We start from the raw sequence: 21,761 nt of genomic DNA on the forward strand, positions 1-21,761 counted from the left end.
ACCAGCGTGCAGCGATCCGCAGCATGTTTGCCTTCTTGAGTCAGCGGTGACTCTGTTGACTGGGCCAAATGGATGACGGTCACATTGCCAAATACATGCTCTATGGTGAGCTTGCTATCAGCACGAGACCAACAGGTCTGGGAAAAAAATCAAGTCCTTTGGAGAGGTTTGAGTTAATTAAGGAGAGTGGGCATGGATTTATAAATGGGAGTTCATGCTTGACGAATCTAACTGCATTTGTTGATAAGCTATCTGAGAATGCTGATGAAGGGAATGCAGTGGATGTTGTTTATATGGATGTTACGAAAGCATTTTATAAAGTACCACATAAAAGGGTGGTTAACAAAATTGAGGTTCATGGATTAGGAGGGTCAGTGTCCATTTGGATAGTAAATTGTTTTAAAGACTGAAAACAGCGAGTCATATTAAATGGTTCTTGGTCAGACCGGAGGATAGTCGACAGTGTGTTCCCCAAGGGTCAGTGCGAGAACCACTGCTTTTTTTGCTAAAGGTAAGTGACTTGGATCTTGGAATACAGAGCAGAATCTCAAAATATGCCGACAACACCAAACTTGGAGGAGTGGCAAACAGTGAGGATGATATGAACTGCCTGCAACAGGACAGTGATGGGCTAGCAGAATGGGCAGACAGGTGGCGGATGGAATTTAATAGCGACAAGTGTGAGGTGATGTATTTTGGCACAAGGAGTAGGGAGAGGCAATATATACTTAATGGCACATTTCTAAAGAGTGTGCTGGAAGAGAGGCACTTGGGGTTCATGTGCATCGATCTTTGAAGGTGGCAAGACATATTGCGAGAGTGGTTAGCAAAGCATATGGGATCTTGGGCTTTATAAATAGAGGCATTGAGTACAAAAGCAGGGAAGTTATGCTGAACCATTATAAAACTCTGGTTAGGCCCCAATTGGAGTGTTGCTTCCAGTTCTGCTCAGCAGACTTTAGAAAGAATGTGAGGGTCCTTGAGAGGATGCAGAGGTGATTTGCCAGAATGGATCCAGGGATGGGAGATTTTAGTTACAAGGTTAGGTTGGAAAAGCTAGGATTATTCGGCCTACATCAAAGGAGATTGAGTGGAGAATTGATAGAGGTGTATAACAACTCTAGAGAACAGGACATCATGGGCTGGGTATTGTGTAATGAGAAAGGATTAGGTAACAATCTTGTTGTGTGGGGTCCCTTGGGGAAGTGCGCCCTTAATATGATAAAATTCTTCATTAAGATGGAGAGTGAGAGAGTTGATTCCGAGACTAGGGTCATGAATCTAAACAAAGGAAACTTTGAAGGTATGAGGCGGGAGTTGGCTCTGATAGATTGGGGAACGTTACTTAAATGGTTGACAGTGGATAGGCAATTGCTAGCATTTAAAGGGCGCATGGATGAATTACAACAATTGTTCATTCCTGTCTGTGCAAAAGTAAAACAGGAAGGGTGCTCAACTGTGGCTTACAAAAGAAATTAAGGAAAGTATTAGATCCAAGGAGGAGAAATATAAAATGGCCAGAACAAGCAGCAAACCTGAAGATTGTGAGCAGTTTGGAATTTAGCAGAGGAGGACAAAAGGATTGATTAAGAAGGGGGAAATAAAGTATGAGAGTAAGCTAGCAGAGAACATAAAAACTGACTGTAAAAGCTTCTATAGATATGTGTAGAGTAAAAGATTAGTGAAGACAAATGTGGGTACCTTACAGTCAGAAACGGGGGAATTTATAATGGGGAACAAAGAAATGGCAGACCAATTAAATACATACTTTGGTTCTGTCTTCACAAAGGAGGATACAAATTACCCCCCAGAAATGTTGGGGAACATAGGGTCTAGTGAGAAGGAGGAACTGTATGAAATCAGTATTAGTAGGGAATGTTTGGGAAATTGATGGGATTGAAGGCCGATAAATCCCCAGGGCCTGATAATCTACATCCCAGAGTACTTAAGGAAGTGGCCCTTGAAATAGCAGATGCATTTCTGGTCTTTTTTCAAAATTCTGTAGACTCTGGAACAGTTCCAATGGATTGGACGGTAGTTAATGTAACTCCACTATTTAAAAAAAGAGGTAAAAAGAAAACAGCGAATTATATCCCGGTTAGCCTGACATCAGTCGTGGGGAAAATGCTGGAGTCCATTATAAAAGATGTAATAGCAGAGTGCAATAATAACTCGTCTCCACTCCTAGTATTTCTCAATCCCACACATTCACTTTAATGTGAACAATTATTTCCTGTTGTGTCTCTATCAGATTTGTAAACTTCACTGGATTGGAGTGAGGTGACATCTACTGGCGGGAAGCAAGAACTGCAATCAAGCAGCAGAAACTCCACAGTCTGTCAGGGTTAAAGAAACATTGCAATGTGAGGATACAGCGAAGTGGTTTGATTGGGTAGATGGAGACATGATTCCACTTGTGGTGGTGTCTGAAGCAAAGGCCAGAAATACAAAATTGTCATTAATAAAAGAAATGAGGAATTCATGAAAAATGTAGTAACGTCGTGAGTGGTTAGAATGTGGATCGAATAGAAAGTGAGATTGGATGGACAGAAGCAGTCTGAAAGGATGGCTGAAACAAAAGTTGAGTGCCTTGAAACGTTAACTGTGTTTCTCTCAGCACTGATGCTGCCAGAGCTGCTGAACGTTTCCAGCACTTTCTGTTTTTATTTCAGCATTTGCAGGATGTTGCTTTGATCTGAAAAAAAATGGATGATTGACTGGGGTGTTCCAGTGAAATTCCACAGCAGCTAAAGAAACCAAACTGATCAGTGGCTCGTTGGTCTAGGGGTATGATTCTCGCGTCGGGAGTATGGTTTATTAACATGCGAGAGATCCCGGGTTCATGTGCCGGACGAGCCCTGGGCTGCTGGCATTTATAGATTAAGGTTATCTATTGGTTTCAGCCTTGCAGAAGGTGGAATTGACTGCCAAACGGAGCTGGCTTGAGGACCAGACAACTGGATTCAAAGAGCTTGTCGACAAAATTGTAATGAACTAAATGTACAGATAGCCAAGTGGGAATATGAAGTTGTTGCAGTAATTGAGACCTGACACCACAAACAACATGACTGGATTGGAATGGAATTCGTCAGTGTTTCTGTTGTTTGGCTTGCATTGACTCATCGATTTTCTTGTTTTTCACTTTGTCGATGCCTTTGAATAATTGTGGATCCTTCTTCAGAGTGTCTTCTTTCACCACGTAGTTCTGACCTCTGATGATGTTGATCGTAATCAGCTTCAATTCGCTGATAGTTTTGGAACTGAGCAGATTTCCTTTGCTTGAGTCTACAACATGGAACTCAGTCTGATATGTGGACCCATGGGAGGATTTGAATGCCACCCCTGCGTTGGAGTTGCATCCATCCAATAAGAGACCGAGTAGAAGTGACAGTTCTGTCAGTCGAACATGAGACTTTTAATGGCAGGGTTGTGAGTTTGAGTGCCATTCTGTTTTTCCCTTTTTTAAGTCTTCATGAGCAGAGAGTACAGGGAGTGTTTGAAATGAGCAAGTCTCGCTTTGATTCAGGACTCTTACCTCTCTGCAGCATCTCACTATGAAAGATTGAATTTGATCTCATTTCATTCTCAGCTCGGGGTCTGTACGGCTCAGTGGCACTTCTGGCTGTCTCCCACTTCACAATCCATCAGCACTGGCAAAGCAATGGGGAATATTACTCACATGTTGTGTTCTTGAATTTTTTGGAAAACTTGAATGTATGTATTTTCCTCCAAAACAAGGACACCAATAAGCTGTTATTGTAGGGCTGAAATAGCTCAGTTGGGAGAGCGTAAGACTGAAGATTTAAAAGTCCCAGGTTCAATCCTGGGTTTCAGCCCTTCTGCTTACTTATGCGTCCCTTGCCTTGGTTCTGATTTTCCAGTTGCGTAATTTCCTTTGAAATTATTTACCAAGAACCAGTGGATTGAATTTGAGAAACAACACAGAGCCATTTACAGCATAGAAGGTGGTCATTTGGCCTTTCACGTCCATGCTGGCTCTCCCCGGAGCAATCTCGTCAGTTCCACTCACCAGCTCGATCCCGTTTCTCCTGCAAATTTCTTTCCTTCAAGTATCCATCCAATTTCCTTTTCAAATCATTGATTGTCTCTGCTTCCATCACACTCGTGGGCCAAGTCATTACCACCCACAACATAAAAAAGTTCCACCTCATCAAGGATGGGAAATACTTATATTTTCTCTTTGCTTGTTCTCTATTTCTATGAGAATAGACTGGCAGTCAACATGAAAGGGAACCCAAAAATCTTCGAGCAGCATGTAAATGATAAGTGGGTAGTAAGAAGTTGAGTAAGGCCTATTGAGGACAAAAAGGATAAAATAAGCTGAGAGGTGCAGGGCAATGTTAATCTACTCAATGACTACTTGGTATCAGTGATCACTAAGGAAGTGGAATTTGACAAAATATCAGTAGAAGTGAAGAGAGTGGAGGCAATGGAGAGAGTACAAATTGAGAGAGGGAGGTACTTCAATGAGGTATAAAGTATAAGGGTGACCTGGTATCCATGTCAATAAGTCACTGACAGCTCACATGCAGCTGCAGCAAGCAATTAGAAAGGCTAATAGTATGTTAGCCTTTATCACAAGAGGATTTGAGTACAGGAGTAGTGAAGTCTTGCTTCAATTGTATAGAACCTTGGTTAGACCGCACTTGGAGTACTGTGTGCAGTTTTGGTCTCCTTACCTTAGGAAGAATATTATTGCCATGGAGGGAGTTCAACGAAGGTGCATCAGACTTGTTCCTGGGATGGTGGGACTGTTCTATGAAGAGAGATAGGGAAACTGGGGCTGTATTCTCTAGAGTTTCGAAGAATGAGAGGTGAACACATTGAAACCAACAATATACTTAAAGGACAGTCAGGGTAGATGCAGCTAAGATGTTTCCGCTGGTTGGGGAGTCGAGAACCAGGGGATGCAATTTCAAAATAATGGGGAAGCCACTTGGGACAGAGATGTGAAAAAATGTTGTTATTCAGAGGGTTGTAAATCTTTGGAATTCTGTACCCCAGAGGGCTGTGGAAGCTCAGTCATTGAGTATGTTTAAAGCAGAGATTGACAGATTTCGAAATACAAATGACATAAGGGAATATGACGAAACTGTGGGGAAAAGGACATTGAAGTGGATGATCAGCCATGATCATATTGAATGGCGGGGCAGGCTCGATGGGCTGAATGGCCGACTCCTGTTCCGATGTTCCGAACCCCACATGATCAGCGAGGCACAGCCTCAGACCGACTTGTCGGGTGGTGTAAACAGATATCACTGCTTCTGATCTTCACCAGAACGGTAGTGAGATTTAACATTGATCATCAAACAGACTGTGAGAGAATGCAACAGAATAAAACACATGGAGAGACACTGTGGAATAACAAATAGATTAGATTGGAATGTTGAATTCTGATTGGAATGGATACAACACCAGAAACAACAGATTAAATTGGGATTCTCATCATTATATTGATCTGAGACAGAAAAGCGAAACTGATGGAAAGACGGGAAGAAGGCAGAAAAGAAAGAATGGAACTGTTTAATTTTTTTCAGTTTTTTCACTCGCCCCTCAAAGCTGGATTAAAAGAAGTTGCAAATAACAGAGAATTTCACCAAAAAGGGAGATTAAACGCTGCTGAAAGCTTGGATCGAAGGATGTCCCAACAGATCACCTGTATAACTGTCTCCTCACTGGGGGATTTCAATCAGTGAGAAATATTATTCGCTACCTTTGTTTTGTGAATGAACCCAGAACTGTCATTTGGTGTTAATATCTGTGTTCCGACTCCTGAATAATAAAATTGTGAGTTTCTCGATATTTTTGGGACAAATTTCCTGCTGAAAGAACTAAGAACTCTTTTCTAATTTACTCAATACTATATACACACTCATCAAGCCTCCTAAGCTAGCATCCTTGGTGCTGCTCTCTCTTCTCCCAAACCTCATCCCATGTGACTGTTACATCATCACTCTGACAGTGGGAGGGGTTGATCCCACTGTCTTCAGCATTAACCCTTTACATCCTTATACTGCACTGTCTGTCCAAAAAAATCAGTGGAGGGAACTTGATTTATCGAAACACCAACAGCTGCCAGTTGAAAATCAACTCAACCCATCAGAGAGAGAGAGAGAGTGTGTCAGAGAACTTCCTGCGTCCAGTCCTGACCGTGTCACACACAGCAGATGCTCACCCAGACCCCATTCTCATCAACACTGAACATTTTTACTGAGACACTTCAAATACTGTTTATAAAAGGCAGGAAAGGTCAAAGTTCACACAGTTGTATTGAATAGAACAAAGTTTAATATCTTCTGACCTTTTCTCGGTAACCACGAGACATAGGTTTTCTTATTTGGTTACTTTGATTTTTCTTGTTCCTGACTGACAAATATTCCAAACCTCAGATAAACCCTCCCACTTGCTTCATGTCCCAGTCTCGGTTAAAAGCAACACATAATGACACAAACACTCTGCAACACAGAACGCGGTCACACGTTCCTTCAGTGAGATTAATGTCAAGCTGTTTTCCAGGTTGAATGGAACCGTGAACAAATTTCTATCAAAGAAGTTACCTTTGAAATATCAGGACTGAATTTCTGGACAAGGAGGAACAGCCATTCCAAACTCACATCCTTCACAAAGGTTGTTTTCTCCTGTGACTGAAATACATCATGTAACTTGAATTATGAGTTCAAGCTCACAAGACGCAGATGTGAACTTCTAAAGCATGTTGCTAATAATGACATTCGGCTCTGCTGGGAGTTGAACCCAGCATCTTCTATTTAATAGATAGGTGTTTTAGCCAACTAAGCTACAGAGCCAAATAGCTAATGTTTCGACTGTTGAAATCAGAAGAGGGCACTCATCCCATTTCTCCACTGGTCACAACATATTTTAAACATTTCCCACTTACTGATACAGTCAATCAAATACTTTATTTTTCTCTGTCCTGAGAATGAATGTTTTGGAAGAAAATACATACATTCAATTGTTTCTCAAAGGTTACAGAACACAACATATGAGTAATATTCCCCATTGCTTTCTCAGCACTGATGGATTGTGAAGCGGGAGACAGCCAGAAGTCCCACTGAGCCACACTGACCCCGAGCTGAGAAAGAAATGAGATAAAGTTCAATCTTTCACAGCGAGATGCTGCAGAGAGAGGAGTCCCAAATCAAAGTGAGACTTTCTCATAATGTTGTTGAATTTCATTTCAAACACTCCTTGTACTCTCTGCTAATGAAGCCCCCAAAAAAGGGAAAAACAGAATGGCACTCAAACTCACAACCCTGAGATTAAAAGTCTCATGTTCGACTGACTGAACTGTCACTTCTACTCAGTCTCTTATTGGATGGATGCAACTGTCTGCTCCAATGCAGGGGCAGCTTTCAAATCCTCCGATGGATCCACATGTCAGTCTGAGTTACATGTTGTAGACTCAAGCAAAGGAAATCTGCTCACTTCCAAAACTATCAGTGAGTTGAAGCTGATTACGATCAACATCATCAGAGGTCAGAACTACCTGGTGAAAGAAAACACCCTGAAGAAGGATCCACAATTCTTCAAACGCATCAAAAAAGTGAAAAACCAATAAATCCATGAGTTAATCCAAACCAAACAACAGAAACACAGAAGAATTCCATTCCATACCAGTTACTAGTCGTATTGTTTCTGTATCCAGCTCTCAGTTACTGCTCCACCTTCATACACCCCCTTGGTGATCTGCACATTTTGTTCATTTCAATTTTGTCGACAGGCTCTTTGAATCCAGTTCTCTGGTCCTCAAACAGGCTCCGCATGAAAGTCAATTCCGCCTGCTGTCAGGCTGCAACCGATCGATGACCTTCAACTAAAAACACGAAAGACAATGGGCTCGTCTGGGAGTTGAACCTGGGACATCTTGCATATTAACCAATTACATACCCAAAGCGATAATCATACCTCGAGACCAACAAGCCACTTACAATGCATGTATTTTTAGCTCCTTTGGAAAAGCTGTTCATCCATTTATTTTCAGATCAAAGCAACATCCTGTAAATGCTGAAATCATAACAAAAAGTGTTGGAAATGTTCAGCAGCTCTGGCAGCATCTGTGGAGAGAGAAACACAGTTAACGTTTCAGGGTTTTCACCTTTTGTCTCAGCCATCCTTTCAGACTGCTTCTGTCCATCCAATCACACTTTCTATTCTCTCCACATTCTAACCATTCACAACGTAATTACATTTTTCATGAATTCCTCATTTCTTTTATGAATGACAATTTCATATTTCCGGCGCTTGCTTCGGACACCACCACAAGTGGAATCATGTCTCCATCTACCCAATCAAACCACTTCGCTGTATCCTCACATTGCAATGTTTCTTTAACCCTGACAGACTGTGGAGTTTCTGCTGCTTGATTGCAGTTCTTGTTTCCTGCCAGTAGATGTCACCTCACTCCAAAACAGTGAAGTTTCGAAATCTGAGAGAACACAACAGGAAATAATTGTTCACATGATAGTGAATGTGTGGGATTTAGAAATACTAGGAGTGGAGACGAGTTATTATTGCATTTTGTCAAAACAAACATAACTTATAATGTTGTGTTAAATCCATCACTCTGTTTTCTTGACTCTGCGAGTGACCTGGAGTCATTGAGTCACTGAGTCATTTGTGGGATAAAAGGAGGCCATTCGCCCCGTCGAGTCCATGGCGACTCTCCAGGGAACGATCCAGTCAGTCCCACTCGAATGCTCGATCCCCGTAGCCCTGTAAATTTATTTCCTTCAAGGGCCCATCCAAATTCCTTTTGTAATCATCGATTGTTTCCACTTCCACCACCCTCATGGGCAGCGAGTTACAGATCATCACCAATCACTATGTAAAAAAGGTTCTTCCGCACATTTCCCCTGCATTTCTTGCCCAAAACATTCAATCTGTGTCCCTAGTCCTTGTACCAATAGTTAATGGGAACAATTTTTCCTTGCCAACTTACCTACAACTGTCACAGCCTTATACACCTCTATCAAATCTCCCCTCAATCTCCTTTGATCCAGGCAGAACAACCCTAGCTTTTCCAGCCTAACCTTGAAACTATAATCCTCCATCCCTGTAACCATTCCGGTAAATCTCCTCTGCATCCTCTCAAGGATCCGCACATTCTTTCTAAAGTGTGGTGAGCAGAACTGGACACAACACTCCAATTGGGGCCAAACCAGAGCTTTATAATGGTTCAGCATAATTCCCCTGCTTTTGTACTCAATGCCTCTATTTATAAAGCCCAAGATCCCATCTACTTTGCTAAGCACTCTCGCAATATGTCTTGCCAACTTCAAAGATTGATGGACATGCACCCAAGTCCCTCTACTCCTGCACATTCTTCACCACTGGAGCATTGTGTATGTATTGTCTCTCCCTATTCCTTCTGCTAAAATACTTCACCTCACATCAATCACTATTAAATTCCAGCTGCCACCTGTCTGCCCATTCTGCTATCCTATCACTGTCCTGTTGCAAACAATTCATATCATCCTCACTGTTTGCCACTCATCCAGGTTTGGTGTCATCGGCATATTTTGAGATTCTACTCTATATTTCAAGATCCAAGTCATTTATCTGTCGCAAAAGAAGCAGTGGTTCTAGCACTTACCCCTGCGAACACCACTGTCGACTATCCTCCAGTCTGACAAAGAACCATTTAATATGACTCACTGTTTTCTGTCCTTTAGCCACTTTTCTATCAAATTGGACACTGATCCTCCTATTCCATGAACCTCAATTTTGTTAACCACCCTTAATATGGTACCTTATCAAATGCTTTCATAAAATCCATATAAACAACATCCACTGCATTCCCTTCATCAACCTGCTCTGTTAGTTTATCACAAAATGCTGTTAGATTAGTCAAGCATGAACTTCCATTTATAAATCCATGCTCACTATCCTTAATTAACTCAAACCTCTCCAAGTGACTGTTGATTTTTCCCTGTTTATTGTTTCTGAAACCTTACTGCTGTTAATCTAACTGGCCTGTAGTTAGCCGGACTGTCCTTACACCCTTTCTTGAATAAAACATTTGCCACTGTTCAATCTTCTGGCACCTCCCCCGTATCCAGGGAAGATTGGAAGATTATAACATGCCCTTCCGTTATCTGCATCCGCATTTCCTTTTGAAATCTGGGATGTAAGCCAACTGGACCAGGTGATTTATCTACCCGAAGCACAGCCAGCCTTTTTAGTAGCTCCCTCTCTCAATTTGTACCCTATCCATTGCCTCTACTCTCTCCGCTTCTGCTGATATTTTGTCAGATTCCAATTCCTTAGTGATCACTGATACAAAGTACTCATTAAATATATTAACAGTGCCCAGCACCTCTGAGCATATACTATCCTCTTTGTCCTTAATAAGGCCCACTGCACCTCTTGCTACCCACTGATTACTTATCTACTGCTCAAAGCTCAGTACTGCTCAAAGGGTGCCCTTTCATGTTGACTGCCATTCTCTTCTCATAGAAATAAAGAATAAGCTAAATATAGAAGATATAAATATTTCCCATCCTTGGGTGAAGTGGAATTTTTTTATGTTGTGGGTGGTAATGCCCTGACCCACGAGTGTGGTGGAAGCAGAGACAATCAATGATTTGAAAAGGAAATTGGATGGATACTTGAAGGAAAGAAACTTGCAGGAGGAAAGGGATCGAGTAGTGAGCGGAACTGACTCGATTGCTCCGGGGAGAGCCAGCATGGACATGATGGGCCAAACGACCACCTTCTATGCTGTAAATGACTCTGTGTTGTTTCTAAAATCCAATCCACTGGTGTTTGGTAAATAATTTCAAAGTAAATTGTGCAACTGGAAAATCAGAACAAAAGCATGGGACGCATAAAGAATTGAAATTGCCTTTAGATCTTCAATCTAACACTCCCCCAACTGAGCTATTTCAGCCCCACATTGTTAATGTCTTTGTGTCCTTGTTTTGGAAGAAAATACATACATTCAATTGTTTCTGAAAGGTTACAGAACACAACATGGGAGTAATATTCCCCATTGCTTTCTCAGCACTGATGGATTGTGAAGCGGGAGACAGCCAGATGTCCCACTGAGCCGCACAGACCCCCAGCTGACAATTAAATGAGATAAAATTCAATCTTTCATCGCAAGATGCTGCAGAGAGATGAGTCCTGAATCAAAGCAAGACTTGCTCATACTGTTGTTGAATTTCATTTCAAACACTCCTTGTACTCTCTGCTAATGAAGCCTAAAAAAGGGAAAAACAGAATGGCACTCAAACTCACAACCCTGAGATTAAAAGTCTCATATTCGACTGACTGAACTGTCACTTCTACTCAGTCTCTTATTGGATGGATACAACTGTATGCTCCAGTACAGGGGTGGCTTTCAAATCCTCCCTTGTCAGACTGAGTTACATCTTGCAGACTCAAGCAAAGGAAATTTGCTCAGTTCCAAAACTATCAGGAGCTTATTACGATCAACATCATCAGAGGTCAGAACTTCCTGGTGAACGGAAACACCCTGAAGAAGGATCCACAATTATTCAAACGCATCAAAAAAGAGAAGAACAAGAAAATCGATGAGTTATTACTATTAGAGATACAGCACTGAAACAGGCCCTTCGGCCCACCAAGTCTGTGCCGACCAACAACCACCCATTTATACTAACCCTACAGGAATCCCATATTCCCTACCACCTACCGACACTAGGGGCAATTTACAATGGCCAATTTACCTATCATCTGCAAGTCTTTGGAGGGGGGAGGAAACCAGAGCACCCAGCAAAAACCCACACAGACACAGGGAGAACTTGCAAACTCCACACAGGCAGTACTCAGAATTAAACCCAGGCCCCTTTGACTGTGAGGTTGTGGGGCTAACCACTGCGTCACTGTGCTGCCCTAATCCGAACCAAACAACAGAAACACAGAAGAATTCCATTCCATACTAGATACTGGTCGTGTTGTTTTCGGATCCAGCTCTCAGTTACTGCTCCACCTTCAGACACCCACTTGGCGACCTGTGCATTTTGTTCATTTCAATTTTGTCGACAGGCTCTTTGAATCCAGTTCTCTGGTCCTCAAACAGGATCTGTATGAACGTCAATTTCGCTTTCTGAAAGGCTGCAACCAATTGATGACCTTCAACTAAAAACACAAATGAAGAAGTGCTAGTCTGTTAACCTCTCGCATATTAACCAATCAGACACCCAAAGTGGGAATCATACCCCTGGACCAACAAGCCACTGACAAGGTGCATTATTTTTAGTTCTCTTTAGAACTGTGCCATTAAGTATATATTGTCTCTCCCAATTCCTTCTGCGATCGTGCATCACCTCACAGAAGTCGCTATTAAATTCTATTTGCCACCTGTCTGCCCATTCTGCTAGCCTTTCACTGTCCTGTTGCAGGCAGGTCATATCATCCTCACTGTTTACCACTCCTCCAGGTTTGGTGTTATCGGTATATTTTGAGATTCTACTCGATATTCCAAGATCCGAGTCATTTCCATATAGCAGAAAAAGCTGTGGTTCTCGCAGTGACCACTGGAGAACACCCACTGTCGACTATCCTCCAGTCTGACAAAGAACCATTCACTACGATACGCTGTTTTCTGTCCATAAGGCAATTTTCTATCCAATTGGACAGTGACTCTCCTATTCCATGAACCTCAATTTTGTTAACCACCCTTTTGTGTGGTACCTTATCATCCATTCTTAATCCATCCATTCATCCTTTCTTAAAATCCATATCAACAACATTCGCTGCATCATCTTCCTGTTAGTTCATCAGAAAATGCACTTCGTCAAGCATGAACTCCCATTTATAAATCCATGCTCACTCTCCTCAATTAACTCAAATCTCTCCAAGTGACTGTTGATTTTTTCCCTAATATTGTTTCTAAAACCTTACTCACCACTGCTGTTAATCACACTGGCCTGTAGTTACCTGGATTGTCCTTACACCCTTTGTTGAAATAGGAAGTCACATTTGCCACTGTTCAGTCCTCTGGCACCTCCACAGTGCTTTTTTGGAGGGTGTTCCTGGTTTTTGACCCTGCAACAGTAAAGGAATGGCGGTATAATGCCGAGTCAGGATGGTGTGTGACTTGGAGGGGAACTTGAAGGTGGTGATGTTCCCATGCGTCTGCTACCTTTGTCCTTCCAGGTGGTAGAGGTTGTGGGTTGGAAGGTGCTATTGAAGGAGGCTTGGTAAGTTGCTGCAGTACATCTTGTAAATGTTACACACCGCTGCCACTCTGCACTGGTGCTCGAGGGAATGAATGTTTAAGGTGGTGGATGGGGTGCCAATCAAGTGGGCTGCATTGACCTGATGGTGTCAATCTCTTGAGTGTTGTTGGAGCTGCAAGCATCCAGGCATGAGTATTCCATCACATTCCTGACTTGTGCCTTGTAGATGGTGGGCAGGCTTTGGCGAGTCAAGAGGTGAGTTAGTTGCCGCAGAGTTCCTAGCCTCCGACCCGCTCTTGTAGTTGTAGCTGTAGCTGTAATAGTAATAGGCAACCGTCCGTCTCGGAAGGCGATGGGCTACTCCCGGGGTGTACGTCACTTCTGTATTAAACATCATTTGTTGTGGCTGTAGAGGACGACACGTGAGTGACAATCCCTTACACAGCTGCTACAGATGAATATCCTTGGTCCGATGTCGACTGACAATTTTTCCTTCCTCTGAGCTCTCTTTCCCACCATCTGGTCATTTCTTTTGTCCTCTGCTTTTCCCATGGTCTTCCTGAATGCCTTTCTCCAGGAATTCCAGTCAGCAGGAAGGAATTCCCATGCATCGACTACACTCGCAGTCTGCTGGATATCTCGCTTGCAGATGTCCTTGTATCACAGACGTGGGTGACCTGTTGGTCTCGTGCTGATAGCAAGCTCACCATAGAGCATGTCTTTGGCAAAGCGACCGTCATCCATTCAGCACACAGGACCCAGTCAACAGAGTCACCGCTGACTCAAGAGGGCAAACATGCTGCAGATCCCTGCACGCTGGTGTACTTCCGCATTCGGCACTCTGTCCTGCCAGGAGATGCCCAATATCCATCTGAGGCAGTGGAGGTGGAAGCTGTTCAGCTGCTTTTCGTGGCTTGTATAAGTTGTTGATGCTTCTCTACTATAAAGGAGGGTGCTGAGAACACAAGCCTGGTACATGTGGAGCTTTGTATTTTTGGTCAGTTTGCTGTTGGTTCACATTGGTCTTCTCAACTTTGACATGACAGCTGCAGCATTGACAATCCTGGTGCTGATTTCAGTATCAAGGGGCAGATTGCTGGTGATTGTTGATCCTCCAAAGTGAGGTTGTCGATGATGATGGAAGGGGGAGTCTCTACGTCCTGGCCCAAAACTTTGATCTTCTTGATGCTGATCGTCAGTCCAAACACCTTGCAGGCCAGGGAGAACCGATATACAAACTGCTGCAAGTGAATTTCATTATGGGATGTCAGCACAGCGTCATCAGCAAACAGCAACTCACAGACTAGGAACTGACTCATTTTGGTCTTGGCGCGCAGTCTTGCCAAGATGAACAGCTTGTCATCAGCTCTGGTATGCAGGTGGACACTCCCATCTGAGTCACTGAAAGTGTACAACAGCAGCATGGAGAAGAGTATGCTAATTGTAAAGGATGTGAGCTGTGAGGAGATTACAAGGAGGCTTCCAGGGGACTTGGACAGGATAAGTCAATGAAATGACAGATGGAATATAATATGAAGAAGTGTGAAGTTATCCACTTTGGTAGAATAAACAGAAAGACAGAGTATTTCTTAAATGGTGAGAATTTGGGAAGTGTTGATGTCCAAAGGGACCTGGGTGTCCTTGTTCATGGGACACTAAAAGCTCGCATGCAGGTGCAGCAATCAATTAGGAAGGCAAATGGTATGTTGGCCTTAACACGAGGGGTCATGAGTACAGGAATAAAGATGTCTTGCTGCAATTGTATAGAGCCTTGGTGAGACTGCGCTGGAGTATTGTGTCCAGTTTTGGCTTCCTTATCTACGGAAGGATATACATGCCATGGAGGGAGTGCAATGGAGGGTCACCAGACTAATCCCTGGGATGAGGAAACCGGGCTTGTATTCCTTAAAGTTTCATTTAAAAGGCCATTTAAAACTGAGATAGGGTGGAATTTCTTCACTCAGAGGGTGGTGAATCTTTGGAATTCTCTCCCCCAGGGGTCTGTGGCAGCTCAATCATTGAGCATGTTCAAGACAGAAATTGATAGAAACCTTGATACTCATGACATCAAGGGATATGGGGATAGCATGGGAAAGGGGCGTTGAGGCAGATGATCAGCCATGATCTAATTGAAAGGCAGAGCAGGCTCGACGGGCTAAATGGCCTCCTCCTATGTTCCTCTGTTTCTAAGAGAGTTGTCACCAGGACACAGCCCTGCTTTACCCCACTGCTGATCTTGAAAGCATCTGATGTTGCTCCATGGGAACTGATGTAACTGTGCATGTTCTCGTGGAAAGAAGAGATGATGCCAAAGAGTTCAGGAGGGCAGCCTATGTTCCATCGCAGCTTGAAGAGTCCGTCTCTGCTGACAAGATCAAAGGCCTTGGTGATGTCTATAAAGACAATGTAGAGTGGTCGACTGTCGATCTACCAGCTCTGAAGCTGCATTGAGACTTAGAATAGATGTGTGATGCCAGGGTCTGCAATCTGGTCAGAGCAATGTGAGCAAAGACCTTCCCCACAATACTAAGCAAGGAGATGCCTCGGTAATTGCTGCAGTCACTGTGATTCCTATATTTTTGTGCAAGGTGACAATGTTTGCATCACGCATGTTTTCAGGCGCAGATCTCTCCTTCCAACAGAGACACAGAAGTTCATGGAGATGCTGCAACTGTGCCGCTTTTCCACTTTTGATGATTCCAGGTGGAATACCATCATTTCCCGGGGCTTTATCACTGGCAAGACGGTCAATGGCGTTGTTGAGCTCTATTATAGTGGACTCACTGTCCAACTCCTCCATGACAGGGAAGTCTGGAATGGTGCTGAGAGCTACTTCAATGACAATGTTCTCCGTTATGTCGAGTTCAAGGTAATGCTCCACTCACCTTTCCATCTGCTTGTTAGGTTCAGTGATGATTGTCCCTTTCTTTGTCTTCAAAGGTGCTGATTTAGTTGCTGCTGGGCCCGTTGCTTTCATAATTTTTTTTTATTCATTCATGTGATGTGGTCATCACTGGCTAAGCCAGCATTTATTGCCCATCCCTCATTTCCCATGAGAAGGTGGTGGTGAGCTGCCTTCTTGAACCGCTGCAGTCTATGTGAGGTAGGTACACCCACAGTGCTGTTCGGAAGGGAGTTGCAGGATTTGACCCAGCGACAGTGAAGGAAAGGCGATATAGTTCCAAGTCACGATAGTGTGTGGCTTGGAGGGGAACTTGCAGGTGGTGGTGTTCCCATGAATCTGCTGCCCTTGTCCTTCTAGTGGGTAGAGGTTGCGGGTATGGAAGGTGCTGTCTAAGGAACCTTGGTGTGTTGAATTCCTTCATATGTCCCTCTTGCATACTCCAGATTCAGCGGCAGATTGATTACTGTTGCAGTGTTTTAACCAGTATTGTTTGGTGCAGTGCCGAGTAGTCTGCAGAGACTTGTTTCCGGTAGTTCTGAGAGTGTCTAGAGTTTGTTTGCTGGGTACTGGTTTGTAGTTCATGAGGGCTCTCTTCTTAGTTACAGTAACTGACTCCATTTCAGTCCAATAAGCCTCAAACCAGTCAGCATTCCTCCCATCTCTTTTCCCGTGCAGAGTTATAGATGGTGGCGTGCAGATGATTCCACTTTGACACCGCACTGAGGCCTTGGGTGATTTCTGAAAGAGCCTGATCAATGATGTTGAGGAACTCCTGGGTCCTTTCTGGATCAGTGGTTCGGCAAGTGTTGATCCATAAAGGACCTTTCTTCTTGGATGGGTGAAGCTTCCTTGGCTGAAGCCTGACCTTGCTATGCACCAGTGTGTGGTCAGTGTCACAGACAGCGCTGTGATAGCTGTGAGTGAAGAGGACACTGCTGAGGGTGGTACATCTGGTGATGTTAAGTTCGAGCTGGTGCCAGTGGTGTGATTTTGGATGGCTCCAGGACACCTTGTGGCGCAGCTTGAACTGGAAGTAGCTGTTTGTCACACAGAGTCCATGGTGACAGCATAGATCCAGCAACCTCTGTCCATTTTGGATCATCTTGCCAATCCCCTGGTGCCCTATGCTCGTTGGCCAAGCTATAGACAGTACCCACACTTGCGTTGAAATCTCCTGGAAGATACAATCCCTCAGTGCTGGGAATTCTACTGATGGCAGCGTCAAGTGTCTCATAGAATTGATCCTTGACATCTGGGGTGGAGGTGAGTGTCGGGACATAGATGCACATGAGATTAACTGGGCCCGCGCTTGTTGACAAGTGAAGAGCATGAAGTCTCTCTGAGCCTACTGTGGGTGGTTCACTCATCGCATGTAGCGTGTTTTTTTACTGTGAAACCCACGAGTTGCCTGTTGGGCTTTCCCCTGCCAGAAGAAGGTGTAGTGTTTCTCTTTGAGGGATCCACTTTGAACGAGTCTTGTTTCTTGCAGCACAGCAATGTCCACATTGAGCCTTGTGAATTCCTTGTCAATCACAGCTGTCTTGTGTGTGTCATCAACCTGCAGAAGGTTGTCAGTAAGGCCAGGACACATGGTCCTCACATTCCAGATTGCGATGCGAAGGACTGGTGTCTTCTTTGTTAAGTTTGTCTTGCCTAGTGCATAGATTATCGAACCGCCTGTTGAGAGATTTCTCTCTAAGCTCCAAGTACCCATTGAAGCAAGTAGGTCGTGGCAGGACAGCAGTTAACTGAGTGGGTGGTAGCTATCCAATGAGACATGATGATCTCTCCCTCTGTCAGAAGTTACCCCTGGTGCTCATACTCTACACCAATTGAGTGAGAGCTTACAATCAGCAACTGTTTATTCCCGTGTTGTCCTCTCCAGGGCACAGGCCTGGACAAATAGTATGGAGACACTGAGCATCAGGACACCCTCTCAGCATTGCGAGTATTGTCCAAAGGAAAGGAGAAAAACAGTAACAGTTTGGTATTGCTCTGCGGTAGGATTTGCTGGAAAACTACCTGATAAGTAACAGGTAACTGCCTGAGGGACTCCACTCCGGATTTACTGTCCAGGTTTACTCCCTCAGCCTTCTTCTCTCTCAAGACATCCACAGGGAAGTGAGAATTTTTGCCCATAGCTGGGGCTCTGTTTTTGGCATCAGGATGAAACCACACACCAGTGGGCCTGCATGACATGCACAAGGATATCACACACTGCCCCATCCCTGTGACAGCTCAGAGAGAGACCCTGATGATAATGCACCCCACAGGAACATCACAAACAGCCCCCTCCCTAGGACAGCTCAGGGTCAGACACTGCACATACTGCAACAACAGTGACATTACTGGATTCGTCCCTCCATTCTGAAAAACAAGCATTCACCCTTGTTTATGCTTTCTGTCCCTCAGCCAATTTTGTATCTACGCTGCCACTGCCTCTTTAATCCCATCTGCTCGAATTTTGTTAACAAGTCTATTTTAGGGTACTTTTTCAAACACAATTTTGAAGTCCAGACACACACCATCAACCTCACCACCCTGGTCAACTCTCTCTGAAACTTCATCAAAGAAATGAATTAATTATTTCAGACACAATCTTCTGTTAACCACTCTGTACTGGCTGTCATTTATTAGGCCATGTTCTACCAAGTGACAGTTATTTTTCGCCTGGATATTTGTCTCTAAAAGTTTCGCCACCACCGACATTAGACTAACTGCTCCGCAGTTGCTGGGTTTATCTCTCTTTTTAAACAGGGCTGTAAAATTAGCAATCCTTGCAGACTTATCTTTTAATTCTGCAAAGTCTATTGTGGACAATCTCTTTGGGAATGACTTTAACCAATTAAAGCAACAGGATACTTGATTAGTAAGTCCAGAACTTTTATTGAGAGTAAAATAGTGCTTAATAATTGAAAGCAAAATTATCTTTAACAAACTTGGACAATATAACTTTACTGCTCCAGCAGGTGTGTGGACTGGTCGAGCTTGGTCTCAGAGTGTCACGGTCCTCTTTGTCCAGCCTAGATCCCACATCAGGTGGAGAACTTGTTTGATGATCTGAGCCTTTACCCCTGAGATCTTCTGGTGTTCCTGCTCACTGAAACCTAACAAAATCCCTACTTTTAACCCCTGGATTGCCATCACACCACCTTGTAAAATAATATTTGGTCCAAGCTGTTGCTAGGTACATTTAATAAGTTCTGAATGATGTCTTCCACTAACTGTCACCTGTCCTCAGAATCTCAGACATGAGTACAATGGAGTGGTTTCACACTATCTCCCAATCTGATCTGAAACAAGTTTCCTATTCATTAAATCGAGACTCTTGAAGGTCACGATGTAACATACCATGGGTTTTATGAGGTGTCCTAGAAAGGTCCATTGTTTGAATACGTTTCGCTGAAACTGCCCTTTCCCACACAGACACAGAAACTCAATGTAATTAGATTGAACTAACTTTAAATGAAAACCCATTCTCTCTAAAATGATTATTGATTCATTATTTATAACTCAATCAAGGTTCATTACCTTTACAAACATCTGTTTCATGATGGGTAGCTACTCATTAATTATACAGGATATAAATGTTAGTACTGAACACAAAATGGCTCCTTCGGTCATGTGTTAATTGTAAAATGGCTTCCTTGACCTTATTAGTTATTACAACAGATACATTATAAGAATGGTCAAGTTAAACTGAGATCGAACTACCTAAGCTTCCCTACATCCTCCAGTCCTCTGGCATCATTCCCATAGAAAAGAGGATTGAAAGATTGTGGCTTAAGTCCCCACTATTTCCACCCTTACTTCCCTCAGCAACCCAGGATGCAGCCCATCCAGACCGGGTGACTTTTCTACTGTGAGCACTGCTAACCTTGTAATTATCTCCTCTTTATCTATTTTCATCCCGTCCAATTTCTCCACAACCTCCTCCTTTACTGTGACATTTGCACAATCTGCTTGTTTTGTGATGACAGATGAAATGAACTTAATTAGTACCTCAGTCACACCCTCTGCCTCCACAGGATCTCCTAATTGACCCACCCTTTCTTTGACTGTCCATATGTTAGTAAAAGACTTCAGTGATCCCAGTTATGTGACCTGCTAATTTTTTCTCATACATTCTCTTGCTGATCTCATTTCCTTTTTCAGCTCTCCTCTGTAATTTCTGTATTCTGCTTGTTTCTCCTGCATATGAATCCTCACATGATTTCTATATTAATGGTTTACGAACTATTTTGTTGAAGGATTGAGTTTTGTAAATTTCTCCCTCGCTCCCCTCATGGTCAGGCAGAAAGTTTAACTGCTGTGTTTTCAAACAGCAACAGCTTTATTTGAAAAGCCATTGTGACTGGATTCCGGGTTTTAATCCAGTCACAAATCTGGTTCTGATGTCTTGTGGCTCCAGCTGTCACATGACCTGTCAGAGGATGACCTCATAATTGACCAAGTCATGGAGCTGTGGGTTGATGTTTAAATTGTTTCAAAATAATTTTCCAGAAGGACAATCAAAATGACTCGATATATAATAGGTAGATTTTGTGAATTTGTGCTCCCAGTGGAAATTCCTGCAGAGTCTGCTGGTTTTCATATCCCCAATTCCCCACAGGAAGCTCTGTGCTCGGAGTCTGTATTCCTTACATCAACATTATACAGAATCATTTCATGGGAGACCCCAGTGTGAATTGTAGACAGGTGGGTCCGTTTTAACTTTCAAAGTAACACAGGAGCAAATTACTGCAGATACTGGAAATCTGAAATAAAAACAGAAAATGCTGGAAATACCCAGCAGGTCTGGCAGCATCTGTGGAGAGAGAAACAGAGTTAACGTTTCAGATCTGTGATCTTACATCAGAACTGGGCTGAAATTGTCTTCGGGACTGAGATTGTGGAATCAATTTCAGGGTCAAAGACATTGTACTCTGTAAGGATAGGAAGATGGTGATTATTAAGTATAGTGCAAAAATATCGATGCTTTTACATTATTTGAATCAACATTGATTTAAACTTTGTGCTCACGAATCCTATCTTTTAATCAAAATGACAATAATAACAATGGAAAAAGCAACACATGCATTTCACGACCACAGGACTTTGTGAAGCCTTTTCCAGCCAATGAAGGACTTTCCAAGTGTTGTCACTGTACAGTACAATACAATACCCGACAATAAGGATATTTCACATTCGAGTCACACAAGTGCCAGGCAATGACCATCTCAAACAAGAGAGAATCTAACCATCTCCCCTTGACGTTCAACAGCATTACGTTTGCTGAATCTCCCACTATCAACATCCTGGGGGTTACCATTGACCAGAAAATGAACTGCAGTAGCCATTTAAATATCATGGCTACAAGAGCAGGTCAGAGACTAGGAATCCTGCGGCGAGTAACTCACCTCCTGACTCCCCAAAGCCTGTCCACTATCTACAAGGCACAAGTCAGGAGTGTGATGGAATGCTCTCCACTTGCCTGGAGAGGTGCAGCTCCAACAACACTTCAGAAGCTCAACGCCATCTGGGACAAAGCAGCCCACTTGATTGGCACCTCATTCACAATATTCACTCTCTCCATCACCGATGAACTGTGGTAGCAGTGTGCACCATCCACAAGATGCACTGCAGCAAGGCAGCAAGCCTCCTTAGACAGCACCTTCCAAACCCGTGAC

The sequence above is a fragment of the Heterodontus francisci genome, unplaced genomic scaffold (genome assembly GCF_036365525.1).
Source record: "Heterodontus francisci isolate sHetFra1 unplaced genomic scaffold, sHetFra1.hap1 HAP1_SCAFFOLD_240, whole genome shotgun sequence".
Lineage (NCBI taxonomy): Eukaryota > Metazoa > Chordata > Chondrichthyes > Heterodontiformes > Heterodontidae > Heterodontus > Heterodontus francisci.